The sequence below is a fragment of the Gorilla gorilla genome, chromosome X (genome assembly GCF_029281585.2).
Source record: "Gorilla gorilla gorilla isolate KB3781 chromosome X, NHGRI_mGorGor1-v2.1_pri, whole genome shotgun sequence".
NCBI classification, from domain to species: Eukaryota; Metazoa; Chordata; class Mammalia; order Primates; family Hominidae; genus Gorilla; species Gorilla gorilla.
In genome coordinates this window covers 12,403,047-12,416,986 of record NC_073247.2, presented here as the reverse complement: position 1 = coordinate 12,416,986, position 13,940 = coordinate 12,403,047, and the positions used below count along the sequence as shown (strand labels likewise).

General features: G+C 47.2%; 1 protein-coding gene and 2 pseudogenes across 1 annotated transcript in view; 1 reads left to right on the top strand and 2 right to left on the bottom strand.

The window, feature by feature from the left end:
• LOC115932785 (zinc finger protein 839-like) overlaps positions 1-2,352 on the bottom strand; it is a 59,462-nt pseudogene extending 57,110 nt beyond the window's left edge.
• Positions 1-13,940, bottom strand: part of ARSH (arylsulfatase family member H) — a 299,298-nt gene that overhangs the window by 150,066 nt on the left and 135,292 nt on the right. The gene's annotated exons all lie outside the window — the stretch shown is intronic.
• On the top strand, positions 3,522-6,690 carry LOC115932786 (ubiquitin-ribosomal protein eS31 fusion protein-like; annotated as a pseudogene).

The following is a 13,940-nucleotide window of genomic DNA, read 5'->3' as shown; positions in this document are numbered from 1 at the left end:
AATGCACTTCACTTGTTAACGGGAGGAGTGACAAAGTCGTCTTACATAGGGTGTGGACAGGGAGGGGCTATGGCAGGTGGCCTGTTTGCAATGAACCACAAATAGTAAAACATACTATTGTTGAGCTCTCTAAAAGTATATTATATTTCATCTAAAAAAATAAACAATCTAAGAGTAGTGTTGAAATCTCTCTAGAAAAGACCTTATAGCTAGATTTTTAGGCTTTCATATTGATTATGATGATACCAAAAAATTAAACTATTGGATTAACTTGGAAATTAACAAACAAAGCACAGTATAGCTTTTTTAATGGTGCGCTTCCATTATTCATTATATAAAGTATTTAAATCCAGGAACAGATAGTAGGGATTGTCAAACAGAAGCCCTTTAACTGAGAGCCATAGAGATGTGTCACTAAAGTATCACTTAACTCTAGCCCTTTAATAATGCACACTCACGTTTTTAAGGGAAAAGAGTGAAATAAAATACAGCATGTAACTTTCATATAAGGAGAGGGGGAGTATACAAATAGATTTTAACTCAATCAATTCAAGAGTAGGCAGCAAAGAAGAAAATGAAGAGCGTTTGATACTACACCAAAACCCAACGAATGGCAGTTTTTTAAAGAAATTTTAGATTGCCATATGGAATCTGAAATCATTATCAATGAAATTTTCTTATTTTGTTAGATTAATATCAATAATTAACTACATTAATTATCTACTGCATTTTTGAGGGGCTCCTCCCACTCTGTCCTTCCAAATTCAGGCTTTCCTCGTGGGCCCTTCCTCAAGGTCTAAGTGGCAAAGAGGTCACTGAAGGAAGCTAAGTCCCCTCTTCCTCAGCGGTTCTAAAGGCCCCTTGGCTATGCCCGCTGGTCTTCCTAAGCCATAAGCTATGGCCTCGAGCCCTTGGGCTTCCCAGCCCAGCTTCCTCCTTTCCAAAATGAGGACAAACAGGAGTTAGAGGGCCTGAGAGCCGACGCCTCACCAACACACCCAGGACAGCCCCCTCTACTCTCCCATTTATTTTCTTGACAGCCAACACCCCACTTAGCCATACGGAGTCCCTAAGAGGCACAGGCGGGCCGATGACAACTGTTTAAATCCAGCGCCCACGTTCAGTTGGGATATTCTGACCCACTCAGGGCTGCTCCATAAAGCAGCGCGTGTCCGGATGCAAGCGCACCGAGAACTCGAAACCTCTCTGTCAAGCTGCCCATTCGGGGTTAAGTGCAAAGACAGAGGACAAAGGAAACGGATAAAGCGTCCGATACAAGAATTACCCATTTCAGAGGCACAAGACGAAGAGCACAGGCGGGGTCAGGACATGTTAGGATCCGTCCCCAGCGCTGCCGTCCTCGTCCCCACAGCGCCACGGGACACCTGTCCCCCACAGCCCAGCTGCTCCTGCAGCCCCTGGAGAAATCTGTACATTCCCTGCCGCTGGGCACACGGGGAGGCTGGCCTAGGGGAGGCCTGCAGGGGTCTTCGCACCCCGCGCCAGTGTCCCTGGGGCCGCTGCCAGGGAGGGAGCACGAGGTCCCCCAGGCGAGGTGACCCGCAGGAGGTTTTGTGACGTCAGACGGCCCAGGCCCCCGAGTGCTGTCTGTGCTGGGGGTGGAGGGTGGTCTCCGAGAGGAGCCGTCGGCATTTCAGGTTAGGCACCCGGCCGGTCGGGGGTACTTGCCTGGGCTGGGGGACTGGGGGGTGCGCTCCACCCGGGAAGACCCGGGGCGCAGGTGCAGCCCCGCACGGGGACTCCGAGCCGAAGTAGCGGGTCAGGGCCCTCCCCAGGAGGTCGGCACCCAGGGCCCTTTGTCCTACTACAACGTCCCGGCCACGCCGCGCGCCCCTGTGGGCCCAGTCCCCGCTCGCACTCACTCACCCACGGTGGCCAGCGTGTCAAAGTCCTGCAGGCTGTACGCAGGCGGCTCCGGCGACAGCGCCTCAGGGCTGGGGCAGAGCGCGGGCGCCCCGTCGGGGGTCTCCTCCGCCACCTTGCGGGAGTCGCTCTCCGCCGCGGCCGCCTGGGCCAGCCCGGGCGCCTCCATGGGGACGCACTCAGGTCCGGGGCACCGGGCCAGGCCGGAGGGCTCGGGGAGCCGGGCCTCCCGGGACGCAGCCTCGGAGGGCGGCGCGGCGGCGGCATCAACAGAGGCTCCCCATGCGCGCTCTCGCCTCCTGGTGCGCGGTCCGGCGCGGCTGACGGAGCGACGGGGACAATGGCTGGGCGGCGCTCACGGCACAAGCAGCAACGGCCCCGAGTGGGAGCGGCCGCCGGCCTCGGGGGGCGGGCACCGAGTGCGGGACGGCTGCGGGGAAGGCGGGGGCCGCGGCCCGGGCTGGGGGGGCGAGGCGGGGGCCCTGCGCATTCCCGGTCTCGCGCCCGCCGCCTCCTCCAGCTCGGTAGCCGCGTGCGCGCTGTTGGGGCGGGCGGAAGCCGCCTGGGCGTGACCGCGCCTCTCCCCGCCCTAACCCGGCCGCGGGGCTGGGGGCGTCGCCTTCGCGCGCGCTCCGCCCCCGCCCCGACCCAGCCCAGGAGCCGGAGACCCGGGCGTGCGGCGCTGGGGAGGTGCCCACGCCCCCTCCGCGCCCGGGGCACCCCTGGGGTGGGACCCAGGCTGACTTCTCCTCGGGGACGCACTGGCGGGCCACCCGCGTCGCTGCACCCAAGCCCGGAAGATGGGGAGGCGAGGGGGCCCGGGGACAGGGAGCGCGTAGCTCAGCAGAAGTGAAGTTCAAAACTAAAAAGTGAAATTGGCGTTTGGGGAAGAGAGGGGCTCGGATTAGCCCGGCTAATTTTTGTATTTTCTCGGTAGAAACAGGGTTTCACCATGTTGGCCAGGCTGGTCTGGAACTCCTGAGCACAAGTGATCCGCCTGCCTCGTTCTCCCAAAGTGCTGGGACTACAGGTATAAGCCACCACGCCCAGCCTGTGATTGGCTTTAAGTCATAGAAAATAGGATTGCTCAGCTGGCAATCTGCATACAGATCCCCTCTGCCCACCCCCCAAAAAGTTCAGTACTCCTGCGGGTGCTTGTTTGGGACCTGAGAGAATTTGGAATGAGGGCGGATCCCCAAGAGGATCCGGGCTGCCGGGTCTTCGGGATGACTTCAGCGTCCTGGTTTTGCTGTAGGACTCTGGTGATTCTAGATTTCTGCTTGGAAGGGGCGGGGAAGGGCGGGCTCGACCCTGTGCGTTTCTTTGCAGCTTCCTGTGGATCTAGAATTCTTTCCAAATAAACATTTCTTTAAAAAACTAGGGAAAGACAGATTTGAGAGATCGCCCGACCAAATGTAGTGCGTGAAACTTGATTGGTCACTGTTTCAAACACCCCGGCGACAACCCGATAAAGAATTGTGCAGACGCATTTCAATTTCAGAAACGCAAAGATTTTTTTTTCCTGGCTTAAGTGTGGCTCAGGCAATAGTTGGACATACTTATATTTAAAACCCATATCCGTGTGGATTTGAAATGCAAATATAGCTAGATATTTGGTCACCCCTTTCCTCAGGGAAATGCAGACAGTGCTTAACTTGCGGGCCTGGCACGGCCTGGACGCTGCGCCCCTGACCCGCGACCAGGGCGGCCCAGGCTGCCGGTTCGCCGACCACAGTTTGAGCAGCAAGGGGTCAAACTGCAAACGCCTTTGTTTTGAGGGATCTCAGCGATTCTGCGACTGGAGGGGGTCTCCAGTCCCTCAGTCCGCAGGTCAGGGGGGCTTTCCGAGAGCCAAAGCGGCCTCTAAGTCAGAACGGACACATTTTTAGGGGGACCAGGCCGAGCCATCCTTCCACAGCTAACGGGGAGGAGGAGTCAGGAAGTCTGAACCTGGCTCAGGCTTTGGATTTCTGGCCCCTGGCTGCCAGCCTCGCCCAGCCTCCACCTGCATTTTGTGGGTGGCATTTCCCCCCGGGGGTGACACCCGCTCCCTATGCTCTGCAAAATCCTGAGCTGGAGTGCAAAACATATGCGACACCAGCAGGCCCCCGCCATCCCCTGAGCCTGGTTAGGACAGGTCGCGGCCCTGCCAAGCTTCACCAGCAAGCCGCGCAATCCCTTGATCCTGGTTAGGACAGGAAACGGCCCTGCCAAGCCCTGCCTGGCCGAGGGGTTCAGGGCCAGCAAGGAACGCGCACTCAGGAAAAGTTCGTGTCTCCCCGCGGAACGCGCGCCCTCTCCACTAGGGCCTGACCTTGGAAATGCAAGGCTGCGGCCTCATAAAGTCCTTTTAATCAAGGCCCGGGTTTCACACCCAATTAAGCAGATGTCCTTGCCTGCAAATTGCACGCAGGAAGAAGAACGTGGCACAGATTTGCAGCGTTAAACTCTGCTTGAGCTGCTGGTTGGTCTGCTTCCACCGAACCCACCTTGAACTTGACCGCATAGCTACCTCTTCTTATAAATAGACCCTGCACGTTTCACAACACCTTGCTTGACAAAACAGCTTTCATCTGGAAGGATCATAAAAATCCTTGAGAAACCACAGCCTATTACTTGAGAGACAAAAAAGGAAAATCCCTGGGAGTTAGGCACGGAAGGGTCATTACCGCCTTAATGAAGTGGCATTAATTTGCGGTGGAGTCAGGAAATGCTGAACTCTGCCATTCCGAAGGAATAAGTCCCCGACCCTAAACCAGAATGAGCTATACATTCAATACAATGATAGGTGCAGGTGTTGTTAAATATGAGCAGAATCAAAATTGTACCATCTGGCTTAGCACAGAGGCTCACACCTGTGATCTCAGCACTTTGGGAGGCACGGGGGTTCCAGACCAGCCTGGGCAACATTGGAACCCACCCCCCCCATCTCTACCAAAAATAATTTTTTAAACTAGCCAGGTGTGGTGGTGCACACTTATAATCCCAGCACAGAGGCAAAGGCACGAGGATGCCTTGAGCCCAGGAGGTCAAGGCTGCAGTGAGCTATGACTGCACCACTGCCCTCCAGCCTGGGCAACAGAGTGAGATCCTGACTAAAAAAAAAAAAATCATACAATCTCTGAAGGGAGCTGAACACTCTTTAAGCATGTATACTGTATGTGTGTGTGTGTATGTATGTGTGTATATATAATGTATATATAGCCATTCCATATATTATATATACTGAATTAAATATGTTATATATTTGTGTATATGTATGTGTACATAAGTATGCATATATAATGTATGATATATAATATATTTTGCATAAATGATATATAAATATATATTTCTATATATGGTGATATAAAATCTTTTTTCTAATTTTATTTTTTATTTTTTCATTTTTATATATTGAGTAGGTACAAATGCAGATTTTCTGTTTTTCAGTAATTTTGCTTAAGATAATGGCCTCCATTTCCTTCCATGTTGCTGCAAAAGATATTATTTCATTCTTTTTTATGGAATCATAGTATTCCATGGTGTGTGTATATATATGTTTGTGTATGTGTGTGGGATTACAGGTGCCCGCCACCACGCCTGGCTAATTTTTGTATTTTTTGTAGAGACGGGGTTTCACTATGTTGGTCAGGCTGGTCTCAAACTCCTGACCTCGTGATCTGTCCGCCTCGGCCTCCCAAAGTGCTGGGATTATGGGCTTGAGCCACCGCACCCGGCCAACTTTACAATTTATATATATAATTTGTATATATATAACTTATATAAATATATATTCTAGTATATTTTATATAATATATATTCTAGTGTGTGTGTATATACGTGAAGTGTTTAGCCACCTTCGCAGACATATACACACACACATATATATATTCTGAGTTAAACATATATAATATATAAAATATATGTATGTATATGTGTGTGTGTATATGTATGTGTATATGTGTTTGTGTGTATATATATGTGTGTATATATGTGTGTGTGTATATATATATTTATGTTGCAACTTATTGACCTAAACATATGCTTCAGCTTCCCTTTTGATCTGCCGTCTGTGGTGAAGCTGCCACCAAACTGCAGATTTTCGTGAAAACCCTAAGGGGGAAGACCATCACCCTTGAGGTTGAACCCTCAGATGCGACAGAAAATGTAAAGGCCAAGATCCAGGATAAGGAAGGAATTCCTCCTGATCAGCAAAGACTGATCTTTGCTGGCAAGCAACTGGAAGATGGACGTACTTTGTCTGACTGCAACATTCAAAAGGAGCCTACTCTTCATCTTGTGTTGAGACTTTGTGGTGTTGCTAAGAAAAGGAAGGAGTCTTACCCCACTCCCAAGAAGAATAAGCACAAGAGAAAGAAGGTGAAGCTGGATGTCCTGAAATGTTATAAGGTGGATGAGAATGACAAAATTAGTGCCCTTCCGACGAATGTGGAGCTGGAGTGTTTCTGGCAAGCCACTTTGACAGGCATTATTGTGGCAAATGTTGTCTGACTTACTGCTTCAACAAACCAGAAGACAACTAACTGTGTGTGAGTTAATAAAAGACATGAACTAAAAACAAACAAACAACAACAACAACAAAAACCATAGCTTCAGAAACACACAGTGCCTCCATACTTTGTTATTTGACCAACTGTAAGAGATCTTCCCAGGGCATCTGGAAAGGGCTCCTCCAAGCAATACAGTGATCAGTTCCTATTTAGACCGCGCCAGGAGTGGAAACTCTATCATTTCCTGAGGATATATCCACCTATGATTTGGTCTTAGAAGGCAAGAAGGGAATTCTGATAAACGTTTAGTTACAGCAAGACAGTTTCAAATTTTAGTACTCAGATATCACCATAATTACGGTAATGCCCTTGGTTGCGTGCCTACTGTGTCCCAGGAATAGAATCCGTCTTTTCTCATGCTCAACATAGTTCATTCTCGTTTTCTCAGATGAACCATTTATTGGGGCTTGAGTATTTTCATGCATTATTGAGTCATCCCCAATGCCTAGCATGTTCCTTACAAGGACTGATTGACTGTTGGTAGCTTTGCAATCTTCTCTTCTCATTTTTTCCTTGTCACAGGACGGTACCATCATGGGTTAGTTTTGGCTTTACATGTTAGGACTTCACTATAGCCTAGGAGTTGGCTACATCCCAGTACAATCCTCAGTACTTCTGCCTCTGCTGATGGGCCGGGCCCACTGTGACTAATCGAGGATGATGAAATTGATTTTATAAATGTATGTATAACCATGGTTATCAGAGATCTGCTGTGGTCTTAGCCCAGCTGAATCACCATCATTCCCAGTCTTAGAAGTCACCTTTTTGCCATTTTTCAGGGCCTGATTCTCTAGAGACATAATGTCCAATGGGGTTGGGCACGGTGGCTTATGCCTGTAATCCCAGCACTTTGGGAGGCCGAGGTGGGTGGATCACTTGAGGTCAGGAGTTCGAGACCCAGCCTGATCAACATGATGAAACCTCATCTGTATTAAAAAGACAAAATTAGCCAGGCGTGGTAGTGCATGCCTGCAATCCCAGGTACTTGGGAGGCTGAGGCAGGAGAATTGCTCGAACCTGGGAGGCAGGCGAGTGAATGAGATCATGTTGCAGTGAGCTGAGATGACGCCATTGCACTCCAGCCTGGGCAACAAGAGCAAAACTCTGTCTAAAAAACAATAATAATAATAACAATAATAATAATGTCCAAAGGGACACCTTTTAAAAATAGCTGAAACTTGGCCGGGCGCGGTGGCTCATGCCTGTAATCCCAGCACTTTGGGAGATCAAGGCAGGCGGATCACACGGTCAGGAGATCGAGACCATCCTAGCTAACACGGTGAAACCCCGTCTGTACTAAAAATACAAAGAAATTAGCCAGGCATGGTGGCGGGTGCCTATAATTCCAGCTACTCGGGGGGCTGAGGCAGGAGATTCGCTTGAACCCGGGAGGCGGAGGTTGCAGTGAGCTGAGATTGCATCACTGCACTCTAGCCTGGGCCACAGTGCAAGACTCCGTCTCAAAAAAAAAAAAAAAAGAAATGTCCTCTTGGATTTCTTGAGGCTGAGAGTTTGAGACTAGCCTGGCAGACATGATGAGACTCTGTCTCTACAAAAAAAAATTAAACATTAGCCCAGCCTGGTGGTGCATGCCTGTAGTCCCAGCTACTTGGGAGGCTGAGATGGGAGGATCACTTGGGCCCAGGAGGTAGAGGTTGCGTGAGCTATGATTGTGCTACTAGCCTGGGCAACAGAGTGAGACTCTGTCGCAAAAACAAACAAACAAACAAGATCATGTCCTTTGCAGGGACATGGGTGGAGCTAGAGGCCATTATCCTTAGCAAACTAACACAGGAAGAGAAAAACAAATACAGCATGTTCTCACTTATCAGTGGGAGCTAAATGATGAGAACACGTGGACACACAGAGGGGAACAACACATACTGGGGCATTTTGGAGAGTGAAGGGTGGGAGGAGGGAGAGGATCAGGAATGATAACTAAGGGTCGCTAGGTTTAATACCTGGATGGTGAAATTATCTGTACAACAAACCTCCGTGACACAAGTGTACTTATGTGACAAACCTGCACATGTACCTCTGAACTTAAAAGCTAAAAGAAAACAAGACAAAACAAACCAAAACCAACTTTTGAAAAAATGAAAAATTATAGGACTTCTGAGTGAAATGAAATTTTCCACGTGTGTATTATACTCAGTTCCCAAGTTAGAGGGTCTTGAATTCTCAATGGGTTTATAGGGATTAATTCATCCCTGGTGGCCAAATATTATAGTTAGACACAACGTCATTTAGTTGAAATTCATAACATAAAACCCTAAGCCACTCTTTCTACAAACTAAGTTTTAAAAATCTGCAAACGTAGAATGCAATCAAAGCGATTTTGTTCGTGTATCAAGCGCCGACTTCTAAAAATAATGTTTCTAAACATGCCTGTTTATTTGGAGGCTTTTCTTGAGCGATTCCAAAGAAAATCCAATAGAAAGCATTGAGGATGTCATCGTTGTCTTCGCTGGTAACCATTCATTAGGAAACGCCTAGATGAGCCTGTAATTAGAATGGGCTGCGTTTACTCCTCATCCAAGAGACACATGACAGTTTTTATTTCTGGGATACTGGTAAAGTTTATGGAAAATGCAAACTATGGTATTGAAGGAATGCAGGTCAATAATGTTTCCAAAGCGGTAAACAAAAGCACCAGAAAGAAAAATCCTTCCTTCAAAAGGGAAGCTAATGGTATGTGTTCATGTTATTGTTTAACTGGATTTCCAGATTTGAACGTCACAGGTAACATTTCACTCGAAGAATAATAGAAATGATGTGTATGGAAGCAAGTCAGTAAGCAAGATGACTTCAGAGTGAATTCATCAGAGGTTGTTGCAGTGGCTCACACCTGTAATCCCAGCACTTTGGGAGGCCGAGGCGAGAGGATTGCTTGAGCCTAGGAGTTTGAGACTAGCCTTGGCAACATACCAAGACCCCATCTCTACAAAAAAAATTTTTTTTAATTAGCTGGATGTGGTTGCGCTTGCCTATAATCCCAGCGATTTGGGAAACTGAGATGGGAGGATCACTTGAGGCCAAGAGTTTGAGACCAGCCTGGGCAACATAGTGAGACCCATCTCCATTTAAAAAGAAAAAGAGAGTAAGATAACCATGGACACCCATCGCTGTGTTCTGTAATATGTTAATGAGGTTTCCTTTAAATATTTAGATCCCTATAATGTCAATGTGGGAAAGCAAAAACGTGTGTGAAAACTCTTAACCAACTCTCCTGTATCCTATAATATACGACACTGGCCTTGTTATTTGGAATTCACTTGGGTCGGATCCTTTTTTATTTATTTATTATTTGGAAGAGACGGAGTCTTGTTCTGTCACCCAGGCTAAAGGGCAGTGGTGTGATCATGGCCCACTGCAGCCTCAAACTCCTAGGCTCAAGCGACTCTCCCATCTCGACCTCCCAAGTAGGTTGGGATTACAGGTGCACGCCACCACGCCTGGCTAGTTTTTTACAGAGATGGGCTCTCGCTATGTTTCCCAGGCTGGTCTCAAACTTGTGAACTCAAGCGATTCTCCTGCCTTGGCCTCCCAAAGTGCTGGGATTATAGGCATAAGCCACCATGCCCGGCCTGAATTAGATCCTTTTACTTCTCTTTCTGCTGATGGGCTTTGGGCTATTCCCTGAAGCTTGCAGGTAACACAAAGTGCAACACAGTAACGTGAGAAAAATTATAACACATCAAGTCACATTATGTCTCTAAGCATAATAAGTAACAAAGGAGTTTCAATCACTCACTATTTTTGGGAAAAAAAGCTGATTTTGATTCTCACCTTGGACCATAATTAAAAATACCACAAAGACATCACAAGAAAAGAAACTGAAATAAATACCAGAAGTATTAAATTGAAATTGGGGACATAAATCAAACTTGAAACAAGCCCAGTCCCTGGTGGGCTCCAAAGAACTTTCTAAGCTTCATAGAGATCGAACTACAGGGGTAAAGATTAATAGATATGACTACCTAAAAATGTCAAGACAGTTGTTGAAATATAAAACAAAATGAAAATACGTTTACAGCAAGCTTACATAGTGCATGAGATGAAAGGCCAGACTGGGCCAGGCATAGCGGCTCACACTTATGATCTCAACATTTTAGGAGGTCAAAGTGGGAGGATGGCCTGAGCCTTGGAATTTGAGACCAGCCTCAGTGACATAGCAAGATCCCATTTCTACAAAAAATAAAAATGAAAAGAATTAGCTGGGTGTGGTGGTGTGTGCCTATAGTATCACCTACTCGGGAGGTTGAGGTAGGAGGATCACTTGGGCCCAGGAGGTCAAGACTGCGGTGAGCCATGATTGCACCACTGCACTCCAGCCTGGGAGACAGAGCAAGACCCTGTGAAAGAAAAAAAGGAAGGAAGGGAGGAAGGAAGGAAGGGAGGGAGGGAGGGAGGGAAAGAGGCAGAGAGAGAACCGTCAAAGAAATGCAACTAAGAACAAATGTGGCAGCTGTTTGTTTATTTTTAATCTACCGAATACTAGGAAGATAAAGTGTTCCATACTGATGACAGAATTCTTATATACTTTTGGTTGTAATGTTAATTAGGGCAAAGCCTTAGGGTGTTAGAAATGATTATGTGTGTTGCTCCACTCGTTCTATAGCTAGGAATTTGTTTTTCAAAACTAAATTCCACAGTGCAGCAAAAGCTTCATGGTTATAATTCCCTGTTTATTTATTTAGAGACAGGGTCTCACTCTATTGCCCAGGCTTGAGTGCAGTGCCGCAGTTATAGCTCACTACAGCCTCTGACTCCTGGGCTCAAGCAATCCTTCCACCTCAGCCTCCTGAGTAAGTGGGACTACAAACATGCACCACCATGCCTGGCTAACTTTGAAAAATTTTTAGTAGAGATGAGATCTTGCCATGTTGCCCAGGCTGCTCTAGAACTCCTGGACTCAAGTGATCCTCCCACCTATACCTCACGAAGTGTTCAGATGACAGGTATGAGCCACCGTGCCCAGCCTAGTTACCCATTATTCAACACAGTGTATTTGTTTGTTTGTTTGTTTTTTAAAGCCAGTCGAATTTAGCAGTGGGACAAGGCAATACCTTCAGCACCTTAAAATACGAGAAGGCGTGCATTTACGCTGGTTTGTTTATGTGAGGAAATCTTCAAACTCTTCATAAACAGTGAACAGAGTGAGAAAACTATGGTTACATTTTAAGACATATAGGCAGCAATCCAAATTTTATAATACACTCCGATCTTACAGATATAAAAATATAACGTAAAATGATGAGAAAATGTATTACTCTTGTTATGTTCAGAGGAAATATGGAATAAAAGTAAGATCATGGGCCTGGTTCAAGCAATTCTCCTGCTTCACCCTCCCAAGTAGATGGGATTACAGGCATGTGCCACCACACCCGGCTAATTTTTGTATTTTTAGTAGAGATGGGGTTTCACCATGTTGGCCAGGCTGGTCTCAAGCTCCTGACCTCAAGTGATGCGCCCACCTTGGCCTCTCAAAGTGCTGGGATGACAGGCCTGAGCCACCGTGCCCAGCCCTTCCTTTATATTTTCGCATGGCTTCATCTTAAAAGATTTATCTGTGCACCTCTTTGGGGAAATGTTTGCAAACAAATATTTCTGTCTGGCCATTGGGAATTTGAAAGATGTTTAAATCTTATTGACTTTACAATCTTTCGTGGGTTTCCTAGAAGACAACACAGAAACCTGATGGACGTAGAAGGGAAGGGTAATATAGAATTAGCAGAAAGTTTATCCATTAAGATCCATACTTATTTATAAGATAATAACATTGGCGTCATCATGAAAAAAGTGCAGGTAAGTGGCACACCAATTATATCCCAGCTAGAAGTAACAATCAATGGTGTGAAAAGATAATTCTACTTATCATGTGGTCAGAAACATCTGGAAGTACCTCAAGCATATAGAGCTTCCAGTGCTGGGTGACCAGGGGAGAAAACCATGAGTTTTCAAACCTGTCCCAGCACATCCCTGAAGTTTTCACTTACTTTTTTTTTTTTCTTTTAAGACGAAGTCTAGCTCTGTTGCCCAGGCTGGAGTGCAGAGGCGCTATCTCAGCTCACTGCAAGCTCTGCCTCCCGGGTTCAGGCCATTCTCCTGCCTCAGCTTCCCGAGTAGCTGGGACTACAGGCGCCCATCACCACGCCCGGCTAATTTTTTTGGATTTTTAGTAGAGACGGGGTTTCATCGTGTTAGCCAGGATGGTCTCGATCTCCTGACCTTGTGATCCACCTGCCTCGGCCTTCCAAAGTGCTGGGATTACAGGCATGAGCCACTGCACCCAGCCTACCTACTGGACTTTTTTTCGGAGACACACTGTAGTTTCTCAAGAAAGAATGCCTGTTCCTGGTCCCAGCTGCACACTCACTTTACAGTGTGTGCTGTACTTGGTCAAGTGTATTGATATTGAAACACAAGCCAGAGTGGATGGACCTTGATCATAAATCATGGGGCAGCTCTCCTTCACTGTCAGATAAAATCCAAATTCTCTATTACTACCTCCAAGGTCCCAGCATTGACGATCTGTTCTTTTCTTCCTGAAGGGACATCACCCCCGGTTCTCAGGGTGTCTCCTCTCAGGCTTCTTACAAATGCCTTTCCTCAGGAATGTGGCTCCACAATGACTTTTTTTTATTAAAAAATTTGCAGCCTACAATCAGCCTCCTCTATTATTATTATTATTATTATTAATTGTTATTATCATTACTTGAAATAGGGGGAGAGTCTCACTGTGTGGTCCAGACTGGTTTCAAACTCCTTGTCTCAAACCATCCTCTTGCCTTGACCTCCCACAGTGCTGGGATGACAGGTGTGAGCCCCCGCACCTAAGTGTCCTCTTAAAACCCATGAAGTCTTTTAGGGCTGTCTACTTTTCTCTATGGAATTCAAATCGCTAAGCATTCATGAAAGTTTAGATAAGGTGGAAATAAATCCAACCTTTAGGATGGATGCATGAAACTGCTCTCTCTTTTTTTTTTTTTTGGTAGAGTTTTGCTGTTGTTGCCCAGGCTGGAGTGCAACGGCACGATCTCGGCTCACTGCAATCTCCACCTCCCAGGTTCAAGCGATTCTCCTGCCTCAGCCTCCCGAGTAGCTAGGATTACAGGCATGTGCCACTACGCCTGGCTAATATTTTTTGTATTTAGTAGAGACAGGGTTTCACCATATTGGTCGGGCTGGTCTTGAACTCCTGACCTCAGGCGATCTACCCACTTCAGCCTCCCAAAAGTGCTGGGATTACAGGCATGAGCCACCACATCCAGCCAAAACTGCACTTAAAATCCAATCTTTGGCCGGGCGCAGTGACTCATGCCTGTAATCCCAGCACTTTGGGAGGCCAAGACGGGCAGATCATCTGAGGTCAGGAGTTCGAGACCAGCCTGAACAACATGGAGAAACCCCGTCTCTACTAAAAATACATAATTAGCCGAGCATGGTGCCACATGCCTGTAATCCCAGCTACTCGGAAGGCTGAGGCAAGAGTATCACTTG